Genomic DNA, 8,924 nt, shown 5'->3' with positions numbered 1-8,924 from the left:
AGCCTTCTTACTTTAGGGCAGAACCAGAAATGTGCTTGCCCAAGTGAGGAGGAGGAAGAGTGCCAAGTAGACACGGTACAGATATATTGACTGGGTTTATATCCTACCTTTCCATTAGGATGCTCAAGGCAGTGAACAAATAAACATTTTATAGTAGTATATCAGCAATTGAAAACTGGAAACTTTTTTCACCCTTTGCTGGTGGAAACTGATTTCCCTGAAGTATCACACAAAGGATGGCAGGTGGAAGTGATCATTACACACACTGCCTTCTGCTGGCTTATATTTTTGGTGCCAACAGAGGAATGGCAGATAATAGTGGACTGTGCCACGATCCCTCCCTGTACTACTGGATACTGGCCTTTTTTAAGCCAGTAGCTAGGATGGCAAATGGAGGCAGTCTGTAGCCATTCCTTCCCTAGGATTAACGTTTACTACCTTAAGGAGGCTTTGAGTAGATTTGCAAACTTTTTCTAGAGAGCACCTAATTATCATGGGTACAGCTATAATACTGGAATCTGTGGCAGTGTACTGCACACAATAAAAGACCTGCATATATATTTGTACACACAGAGATAATGTTCTTTGAAATTCTGGAAGTTCAAGCAGGGGTGTCAAACTCATTTGCTATGAGGGCTGGATCCAACATAAATGAGACCTTGTTGGGCCATGTGTATCATAAAATGTAATGCCACGTAACAGAATTATAAACTTTATAAAGGACACAGACAAACACAATTAATGATTTTTAAAAAACTTAAAATAAAACATGATTAATACATCAGCAGTTGTTGGTCTTAAAGGTAACTTCCCAGGGAACTGGGTAAAGGAAGCTATCTCTTTCCTTCCTTTCCCAGGGGACCAGGAGGGGAAAGAGCCTCTGCCAATAGAAGGAAGAGAAGCTTGGCTCAGTAGCTCTTCTGTGCAATTGAGAGAGACTGGCAAAGCAAGCTATTCCTCCTCCTTTCCTCTCCAAGGGAGGAGCCTCAGCCAATGGAGAAAATAGAGGCTTTGCTGTAGCTCCTGTGCAGTTGAGCGAGACTGGCAAAGCAAGCTGTGATGCAGAAGGAAGCAAGAGAGATGAGTAGGAGCAATGATATGTAGAAACAGAATAAAATAGGATTCAGTCTTCAAGATACCCTTGTGTTCCTAATTTGCGCTTTTATAGTTCTCAAAGAACAGTCTTTTTTTTCTGTATGCTTCAAAAAAAAGTCTTGACACTGATAAAAGATTCAAAATCCAATTATGATACAGTGTGAAGGCCCGCAGTTAAAAGTTAATTTGTAAGATTTTGTTAAAATGAAAGTTAAAGCTTCCCTTGACATGCTGAAGCAGATGTTTGAATCTTTGGTCTTTGTATATTGCAGCATTTCTTAATTGTGAAGAGGACATTCAAGTTTATTCATAGCAGAAGCCAGCAAAAACAATACAGATAAAACCAATGCCAGTTACAGTAACCCATATAAATTGTGCTGAGAGAACAGGTAAAATTGCTACAATCTATTATAAAATATACATACAGTTCCAATTTTAGTATATGTGCTTGCTTTGGCAGCACATATACTAAAATTGGAATGATACAGAGAAGATTAGCATGGCCTCTGCACAAGGAAGAGGAATGTCACTTTTTGTTTGTGTGTCCACATTTTATATCTGGTTCTGACAAGTGGTCCCTCTGTGTGGATCAAAAGTGTAATCATCCAAGGCTAAATAAATATTTCTGCAATTCAAGATGGTTGCAGAAAAGTTTTAAAACTTTAAAAAGGGGGATTAAAGTAATAGTTTTAAAATGTTGCAGGATTAAAAGACACAGGACTGCCACAAGAAATTTTAGTTGTCATTTGTTTCATTCAGGGCTTTTTTTGTAGCAGGAACTGCTTTGCATATTAGGCCACACACCCCTGATAGCCAATCCTCCTGGAGTTTATAGTAAGCCCTGTAAGCTCTTGGAGAATTGGCTGCATCAGGGGTGTGTGGCCTAATATGCAAAGGAGTTCTTGCTACAAAAAAAGCCCTGGTTTCATTTTGAATCTAAAGGAGATTAGAAGGGAAAAAGGAATGTGTATGCAGGATGGCGAAACAGGAAGATGGAAGGGAGGCAAAGAGAGAGTGACAATTGAAACCCCAAGGCAGAACGCAGGGAGGGAAAATGGAATGAAGGGGGCATGGGGGAAAAAAGACTTCCTTGCAATGCAAGTCCTCATAGTCCCTCCACACAGGTATAGATAACTCATACTTAATTATGACTAGTTTAATTTTTTATATGTAATCTATTAAAGAGATAATTTTCAAATTGAAAGTTCTCTAAAATTGCATGGAAGCAGTCAGTTTTAAAATAATCTCACTCACTTGTAATTTAGTCACTTTCTTCTAACATGTGTAATCAAATTTAAACTAATTATCACTATTTGGTATTTATATGGTAAATTTCTATGGTGTTTATCAGAATTTATAATTTTATTTATTTTATTCGATTTTTAGCCCGCCCTTCCCATAGGACAGGCTCAGGGCGGGTTACATCATAAAAATGGTCCATAGTAAAAACAGTAAAAAACCAATTTAAAATATAAAATCTAAGATTACAAAGATTAAGATGGCAGATTCTGCCTCACAGATGTGACCTATTGTCCAAGTCCAGCAGATCTCATAGTGCTGGATGGAATGAGGGGGGGAGGCTGGTAACAAGTGACGCCCACTGCCTCAGCTGAAAGCCTGGTGAAAGAGCTCTGTTTTACAGGCCCTGTGAAATTGAAGCAGATCCCTCAGGGCCCGGATCTCCAGGGGGAGCTCATTCCCCCAGGCAGGGGCCAGGGCCAAAAAGTCCCTGGCCCTCATTGAAGCCAGATGGACATCTCTGGGGCCGGGTATTACCAGAAATTGTTGATTTGCTGACCGTAAGGACCTACGGGGCTCATACAGGGAGAGGCGGTCCCGGAGGTATGCTGGCCCCTGGCTGTATAGGGCTTTAAAAAAAAAGCCCTGGTTTCATTTTGAATCTAAATGAGATTAGAAGGGAAAAAGGAATGTGTATGCAGGATGGCGAAACAGGAAGATGGAACTCCTGTGGAACTCTTGAACTGGATCCGGTACTCAATGGGTAGCCAGTGCAGTTCATGCAGCACAGGATGGGTCCGTGCCCATATAGGCGATGAAGTCAACATCCGTGCAGCAGTGTTCTGCACCACCTGGAGTTTCCAGAGGAGGGTCAAAGGCAGCCCCACGTAGAGAGAGTTACAATAATCTAGCCTGGAAGTGACCATTGCATGGGTTACTGTGGCCAGGTCGCGGGAGTCGAGATACGGGACCAACTGCCTGACCCGCCTCAGATGGAAAAAGGCTGATCTAGCAGTGGTGGTAACCTGGGCCTCCATAGTTAGAGACGCATCCAGAAATACCCCCAAGCTCTTCACCCTCGATGTGGGCATCAGTGGAGCCTCATCAAAGGATGGTAGCCTGATCCCTGATCCCAGCCCCCTGTAACCTAGACACAGCACCTCTGTCTTCAGTGGATTCAGCTTCAGCCAGCTCTGTTGCAACCAATCAGCCATGGCTTGCAATGCTTATTATTTATTATTTATTACATTTGACTTATATCCCGCCCTCTCCGCAAGCGGACTCAGGGCGGCTCACAGTATCATCTACACAATTAAATCAATAAAATATATAAAACCATAATTTACATTTTCCAATTTAAAACATATTACAATTACAAATTTTAAAACCATTATATAGTGCTGAATCTATACATTATAAGCGGCGTTAAAATTCCAAACAGTGATCACCGGCATTCTGTGTGATGTTTGGTGGCAGCCATCTTTCCATCAAGCATCAAAGGCCTGCTTGAACAACTCGGTCTTACAGGCCCTGCGGAACGCAGACAGATCCCGCAGGGCCCGTATGGCTTCTGGAAGAGCATTCCAAAGCTCTGGTGCTGCCACCGAAAAAGCCCTAGATCTTGTCACGCATAGCCTAGCTTCTTTTGGTCCGGGGACCGAGAGTAGATTTTTTGCCCCTGAACGCAGTGCTCTCTGGGGGATATGCGGAGAAAGGCGGTCCCGTAGATATGCAGGTCCCTGACCATAAAGGGCTTTAAAGGTCAATACCAACACCTTGAAGCGAACTCGGAACACAACAGGTAGCCAGTGCAGCTCTTTCAGCACTGGCTGAATGTGCTCCCATCATGGCAGCCTCATTAACAGCCGTGCCGCAGCATTCTGCACTAGCTGTAGTCTCCGGGTTTGCGTCAAGGGTAGCCCCATGTAGAGAGCATTACAGTAATCTATTCTTGAGGTGACCGTAGCATGGATTACCATCGCTAAATCGTTGTGCTCCAGAAAAGGAGCCAGCTGCCGTGCCCGCCGAAGATGAAAAAAGGCAGATCTAACAGCGGCTGCTACTTGGGCCTCCATTGTAAGGGAGGACTCAAGGAGCACGCCTAAACTCCTGACCTTAGGGACTGGTGTTAATGGCACCCCGTCAAGAGTCGGCAGATGGATCTCTCTCCTTGGACCACCCCGACTCAGATAGAGAACCTCCGTCTTTGTTGGATTCAGTTTCAGTCGACTCAGCCTGAGCCAAGATGCCACGGCTTGTAGAGCCAGGTCTAGATTTTCCGGGGTACAGTCGGACTGGCCGCCCATCAATAGATAAAGCTGGGTGTCATCCGCATATTGATGACAACCCAGTCCATACCTCCTGACAATCTGGGCAAGGGGGCGCATATAGATGTTGAATAGCATCGGGGATAGGACTGCTCCCTGTGGCACCCCACAACTAAGAGAGTGCCTCTGAGATACTTCCTCCCCGATCACCACCCTTTGTCCCTGATCTTGGAGAAAAGAGGTCAGCCACTGTGAGGCAGATCCCTGAATCCCCGCATCGGCAAGGCGGCTAGTCAGTAGCTGATGGTCAACCGTATCAAACACGGCTGACAGATCTAATAACAGCAATACCGCTGAGCTGCCCTGATCCAGATGTCACATGAGGTCATCTATGAGGGCGACCAGAACCGTCTCCATCCCGTGACCTGGCCGAAAGCCGGACTGGAATGGATCCAGTGCGGAAGTGTCCTCCAGGAACCCCTGTAGCTGAATTGCCACCGCCCGCTCTATAACCTTACCCAAAAAGGGAAGGTTCGACACCGGCCGATAGTTCGCCAATACGGCCGGGTCCGCTGATGGTTTTTTTTAAGAGAGGGCGGACCACTGCCTCTTTAAGAGGCGTGGGAAAGATCCCTTCTACTAGGGACCTGTTGACAATACCTTGTAGTGGTTCACGCAGCCACGTCTGGCTCGCTTTTATAAGCCAAGACGGGCACGGGTCCAACCTACAAGTCGTAGGGCGCACAGCTACAAGGATCCTGTCGACCTCCTCCAGGCTGAGTGGAGTGAAAGAATCCAAAATTGGACCAAAAGACGCGCTTGGTGCCTCAAGTTCTTCTACTGTATCAATTATAGCGGGTAAGTCGTGTCGGAGCGATGAGACCTTATCTGCGAAAAAACTGTCCCAATGCTGTACCCAATTCCTCTGGGGCTGAATCTGGGTGGCCATCCATCAGCAGATGACACCCCAGCCCATACCACCAGGTGATTTGGGCAAGGGGGCGCATATAGATGTTGAACAACATTGGGAGAAAATTGATCCCTGTGGCTCTCCACATTGTAATGGGTGCCACTGGGATAGTTCACCCCCAAGCGCCACCCTCTGTCCCTGACCTTGGAGAAAGGAGACCAGCCATTGTAGGGCCAGCCCCCGTATCCCTGCGTCAGTGAGGCAGTGGGCCAACACTTCATGGTCGACCATATCAAACGCTGCTGACAGATCAAAAAAGGATCAGCAGCACTGAACCGCCTCGATCCAGATGCCTCCGGAGATCATCCACCAAGGCGACCAACACCGTCTCCATCCCACGGGCAGGGCAGAAGTTGGACTAGAAGGGATCCAGGCCAACAGCATCCTCCAAGAAAGCCTGAAGCTGCATTGCCACCGCCTTCTCCACTGCCTTGCCCAGGAATGGCAAGTTTGAAACTGGGCGGTAGTTTGCTAGGACTGTAGGGTCCAGAGGTGGTTTCTTCAGGAAAGGACAGACCACTGCCTTCTTCAAGGCCCCTGGGAATGCCCCTATTGAGAGGGGCAAGTTGATGATCTCCCTCAGGGGTATTCATATGCCGTCACTGCAGACTTTAATCAGCCATGACGGACAAGGATCAAGGGGCAAGTGGTAGGTTTCACAGCAGCCAGGGTCTTGCCAACATCCTGTGAGAGCAGGCTGAAATGGTCCAAAACTGGACCTGAAGATGGGCAAGGGGCTTCCAGTTCCATTATTGTATCAATTGTGGCTGGAAGGCTGCGGCGGAGTGACAAGACTTTATCTGCAAAATAATCTGTGAAAGCCACACAGCCTGTATCCAATTCCCTAGCATTTGGCATGCCCTGAGGCAAAGATGTTAAAGACCGAATTAATCTAAATAATTGAACTGGGCGCGACTTTGTGTCATGGGTGCTGGGGGCCCTGCAGAAGAAGCCGAGCCTGCAGAAGAAATTGTGCCCCTGCCACCTGCACCAGTGCCCCTGCCTCCTGCTGGAGAAGATTCAAGCCCCCCTGCCTCGCCCTCTCGGGTGGCTCGTGTGCGTGACCGCCTTCGTCAGGACCTCAGGGATCTGAGAAGGGCGGCACACTCACGAGCAAGACGCTCCCTGAGCCCTGAGTTTTGAAAGGATTCTGGCCCTTCTAGGAGTGAGGGTGCTTGAGTCTCAGCAGGATCCTGGCTGCCCTCTGAGTCAGCAATTAGCCCAAATGGGCAACAGACAGCAGAGGGCTATATAGCTGTGGGCTTTGAGGGAAGGCTTTGTGGAAGCAACTAGTCACTTACCTGACGTTCTAGCATCCACTTCGGCTTCTGACTTCAGCTTCTGGACCCCCTGACTCTGGCATTGACTTCTGGACCCCCTGACTTCGGCTTCTGAACCTCTGACCTACGATACCTGGACTGTGATTCGATTTTGGCGCTTTGGACCCTTCTTGCTACCCAACTACAGACCTTGGACTGCCCCTGGACTTCACCTGGCCTGGTCCCAGCCCGTGACACTTTGCAGAAGTGATGGAGGCAGCATAGAATTCCTTCTTTGCTGACTTTGTCACCATCTTATAGATCTTCATAAATGATCTATAAGATGTTCTTGTAGCTTTGCCTCGAGCCTTCCGCCACAGTCTCTCTAGTCGTCTCAGCTCCCGTTTCATCCACCTCAGCTCCGGGGAATACCAAGGTGCCAAGTTGATATGGAAGCAGAGAGGCGCCGGGGAGTGACCACATCAATGGCTTCAGAAAGACGGCTGTGCCAGTCTTCCACCAGCTCATCCAATGGGCCACCAGGGAGAATTGGATCCCGCAGAGCCTCCTGGAACCCATTTGGGTCCATTTGGCTTTGCAGACAAGCGTAAATCTGCTCGCTGCCTAAACAGGGAGGGTTAGGCGTGGATAGCTGGGCCTTCAGGACAAAGTGGTCTGACCATGGCACCACATCCGTTGTAATGCAGTCCACTCCAATCCCCGAGACAAAGAGAAGATCTAGTGTGTGACTTGCTTGATGTGTGAGAGCTGAAACAACTTGGAAGAGCCCTAGGGCTGCCATGGAGGACACCAGGTCCTTAGCCTGAGAGGAGGTCACATCCTCTGTATGGACAATGAAGTTTCCCAGAACCAATATTCTGGGATACTCTAATGCCCAGGCAGATATAGCCTCCATCAGTCCAGGCAGGACACTGGCGTTAGGCAGATGGTACAGTAGCCAAATGGCCAAGCTCTCCTCAGCATCCCACACCAGGGCTACACATTCAGTGCCAGCAATCCGTGTCTCAGGGAATGTCCTGAAGCAGAAAGTCTCCCCAATAAGCATTGCCACACACACACACATCCCGCCCATTAGTCCGGGACTGGTGGAGGACTGAAAAACCTGGGGGAGCCAGCTGCCTCAAGGCAACGGTTTCACCATCTCACACCCAGGTCTTGGTCACGCAAGCCAGGTCTACCGACTGTTCCACCAGATAATCCTGGAGGACAGAGATCTTATTATTGATAGACCTGGCATTGCACAGCACCAGTGTCGGAGAAGGGTGTACTTTCCTATCCCCACAGCCAGCATCTCTTGGGATGGGACGAAGGTTGGAAGGGGACCGAGCATATCCATATCTCTGTCTCCTTCCTACAAACCACCTTCTCCCACCGCCATACTTCCCACGCCCCAACAGCACTGGGATCCCCGACCCCAGTGTGGCCTCCCCCATTGGAACCTATTGCCCCAGCCTGGGCCCACTAGGTCTCTGGAGGCAGACACTGTGGCGTACAGCTTTGGTTAGATCAACACTGCAAACAGCAATTTTCACTACAAAAACTGACCTCCACCCCCCACCCACCCATAAACCTATACTTCCAGAAATAAACTAATTAATATAAAATATCAACATAGTCTCAATACTAATTTATTAATAAGCCAATTCCATATGCAGGGGAATTTATCCTTACAATCCAGAACTAAAAATCTCTCCCCACCCTACACTAACATTAGCCAATTGATCAATAGAAGAAAAATTTAAGGCAATCCTAATAAATTAATCAAATCAAACCCCACAGTAATTAACCAGTATACAATTAATTAGTCATAAACTCAAAAACAGAAGCAGTAACACATAGCAGAGAAGGTGGGTCAACTAGGGGAGATTCAGTTGTAACACATAGTCCAAACAGCAGCTCAGATGTCCAATAATAAAGTGCTCTTCATAGTGCCCAGTCTCTCGACTCTGTGAGGAGAAAGTCTGTGTTCCCTTTTCACAGGCAAAGGATCTCCAGCATTCAGTATCTAAACACACCTCACTCCCCCACATGAGATCATTTGCAGCCCTTGATCTTCCTGGAGTCTTGGTCTCC

General features: G+C 47.6%; 1 pseudogene; it reads left to right on the top strand.

Annotated features, from left to right (window-relative positions):
* The first annotated feature begins 1,539 nt into the window (after positions 1–1,539).
* On the top strand, positions 1,540–1,633 carry LOC132578692 (U6 spliceosomal RNA; annotated as a pseudogene).
* Positions 1,634–8,924: the final 7,291 nt, after the last annotated feature.

This window comes from Heteronotia binoei, chromosome 10 (genome assembly GCF_032191835.1).
Source record: "Heteronotia binoei isolate CCM8104 ecotype False Entrance Well chromosome 10, APGP_CSIRO_Hbin_v1, whole genome shotgun sequence".
In the NCBI taxonomy this organism is placed as follows: domain Eukaryota; kingdom Metazoa; phylum Chordata; class Lepidosauria; order Squamata; family Gekkonidae; genus Heteronotia; species Heteronotia binoei.
The sequence above is the reverse complement of the archived record's forward strand: the minus strand, read 5'-3'. Positions and strand labels throughout refer to the sequence as shown.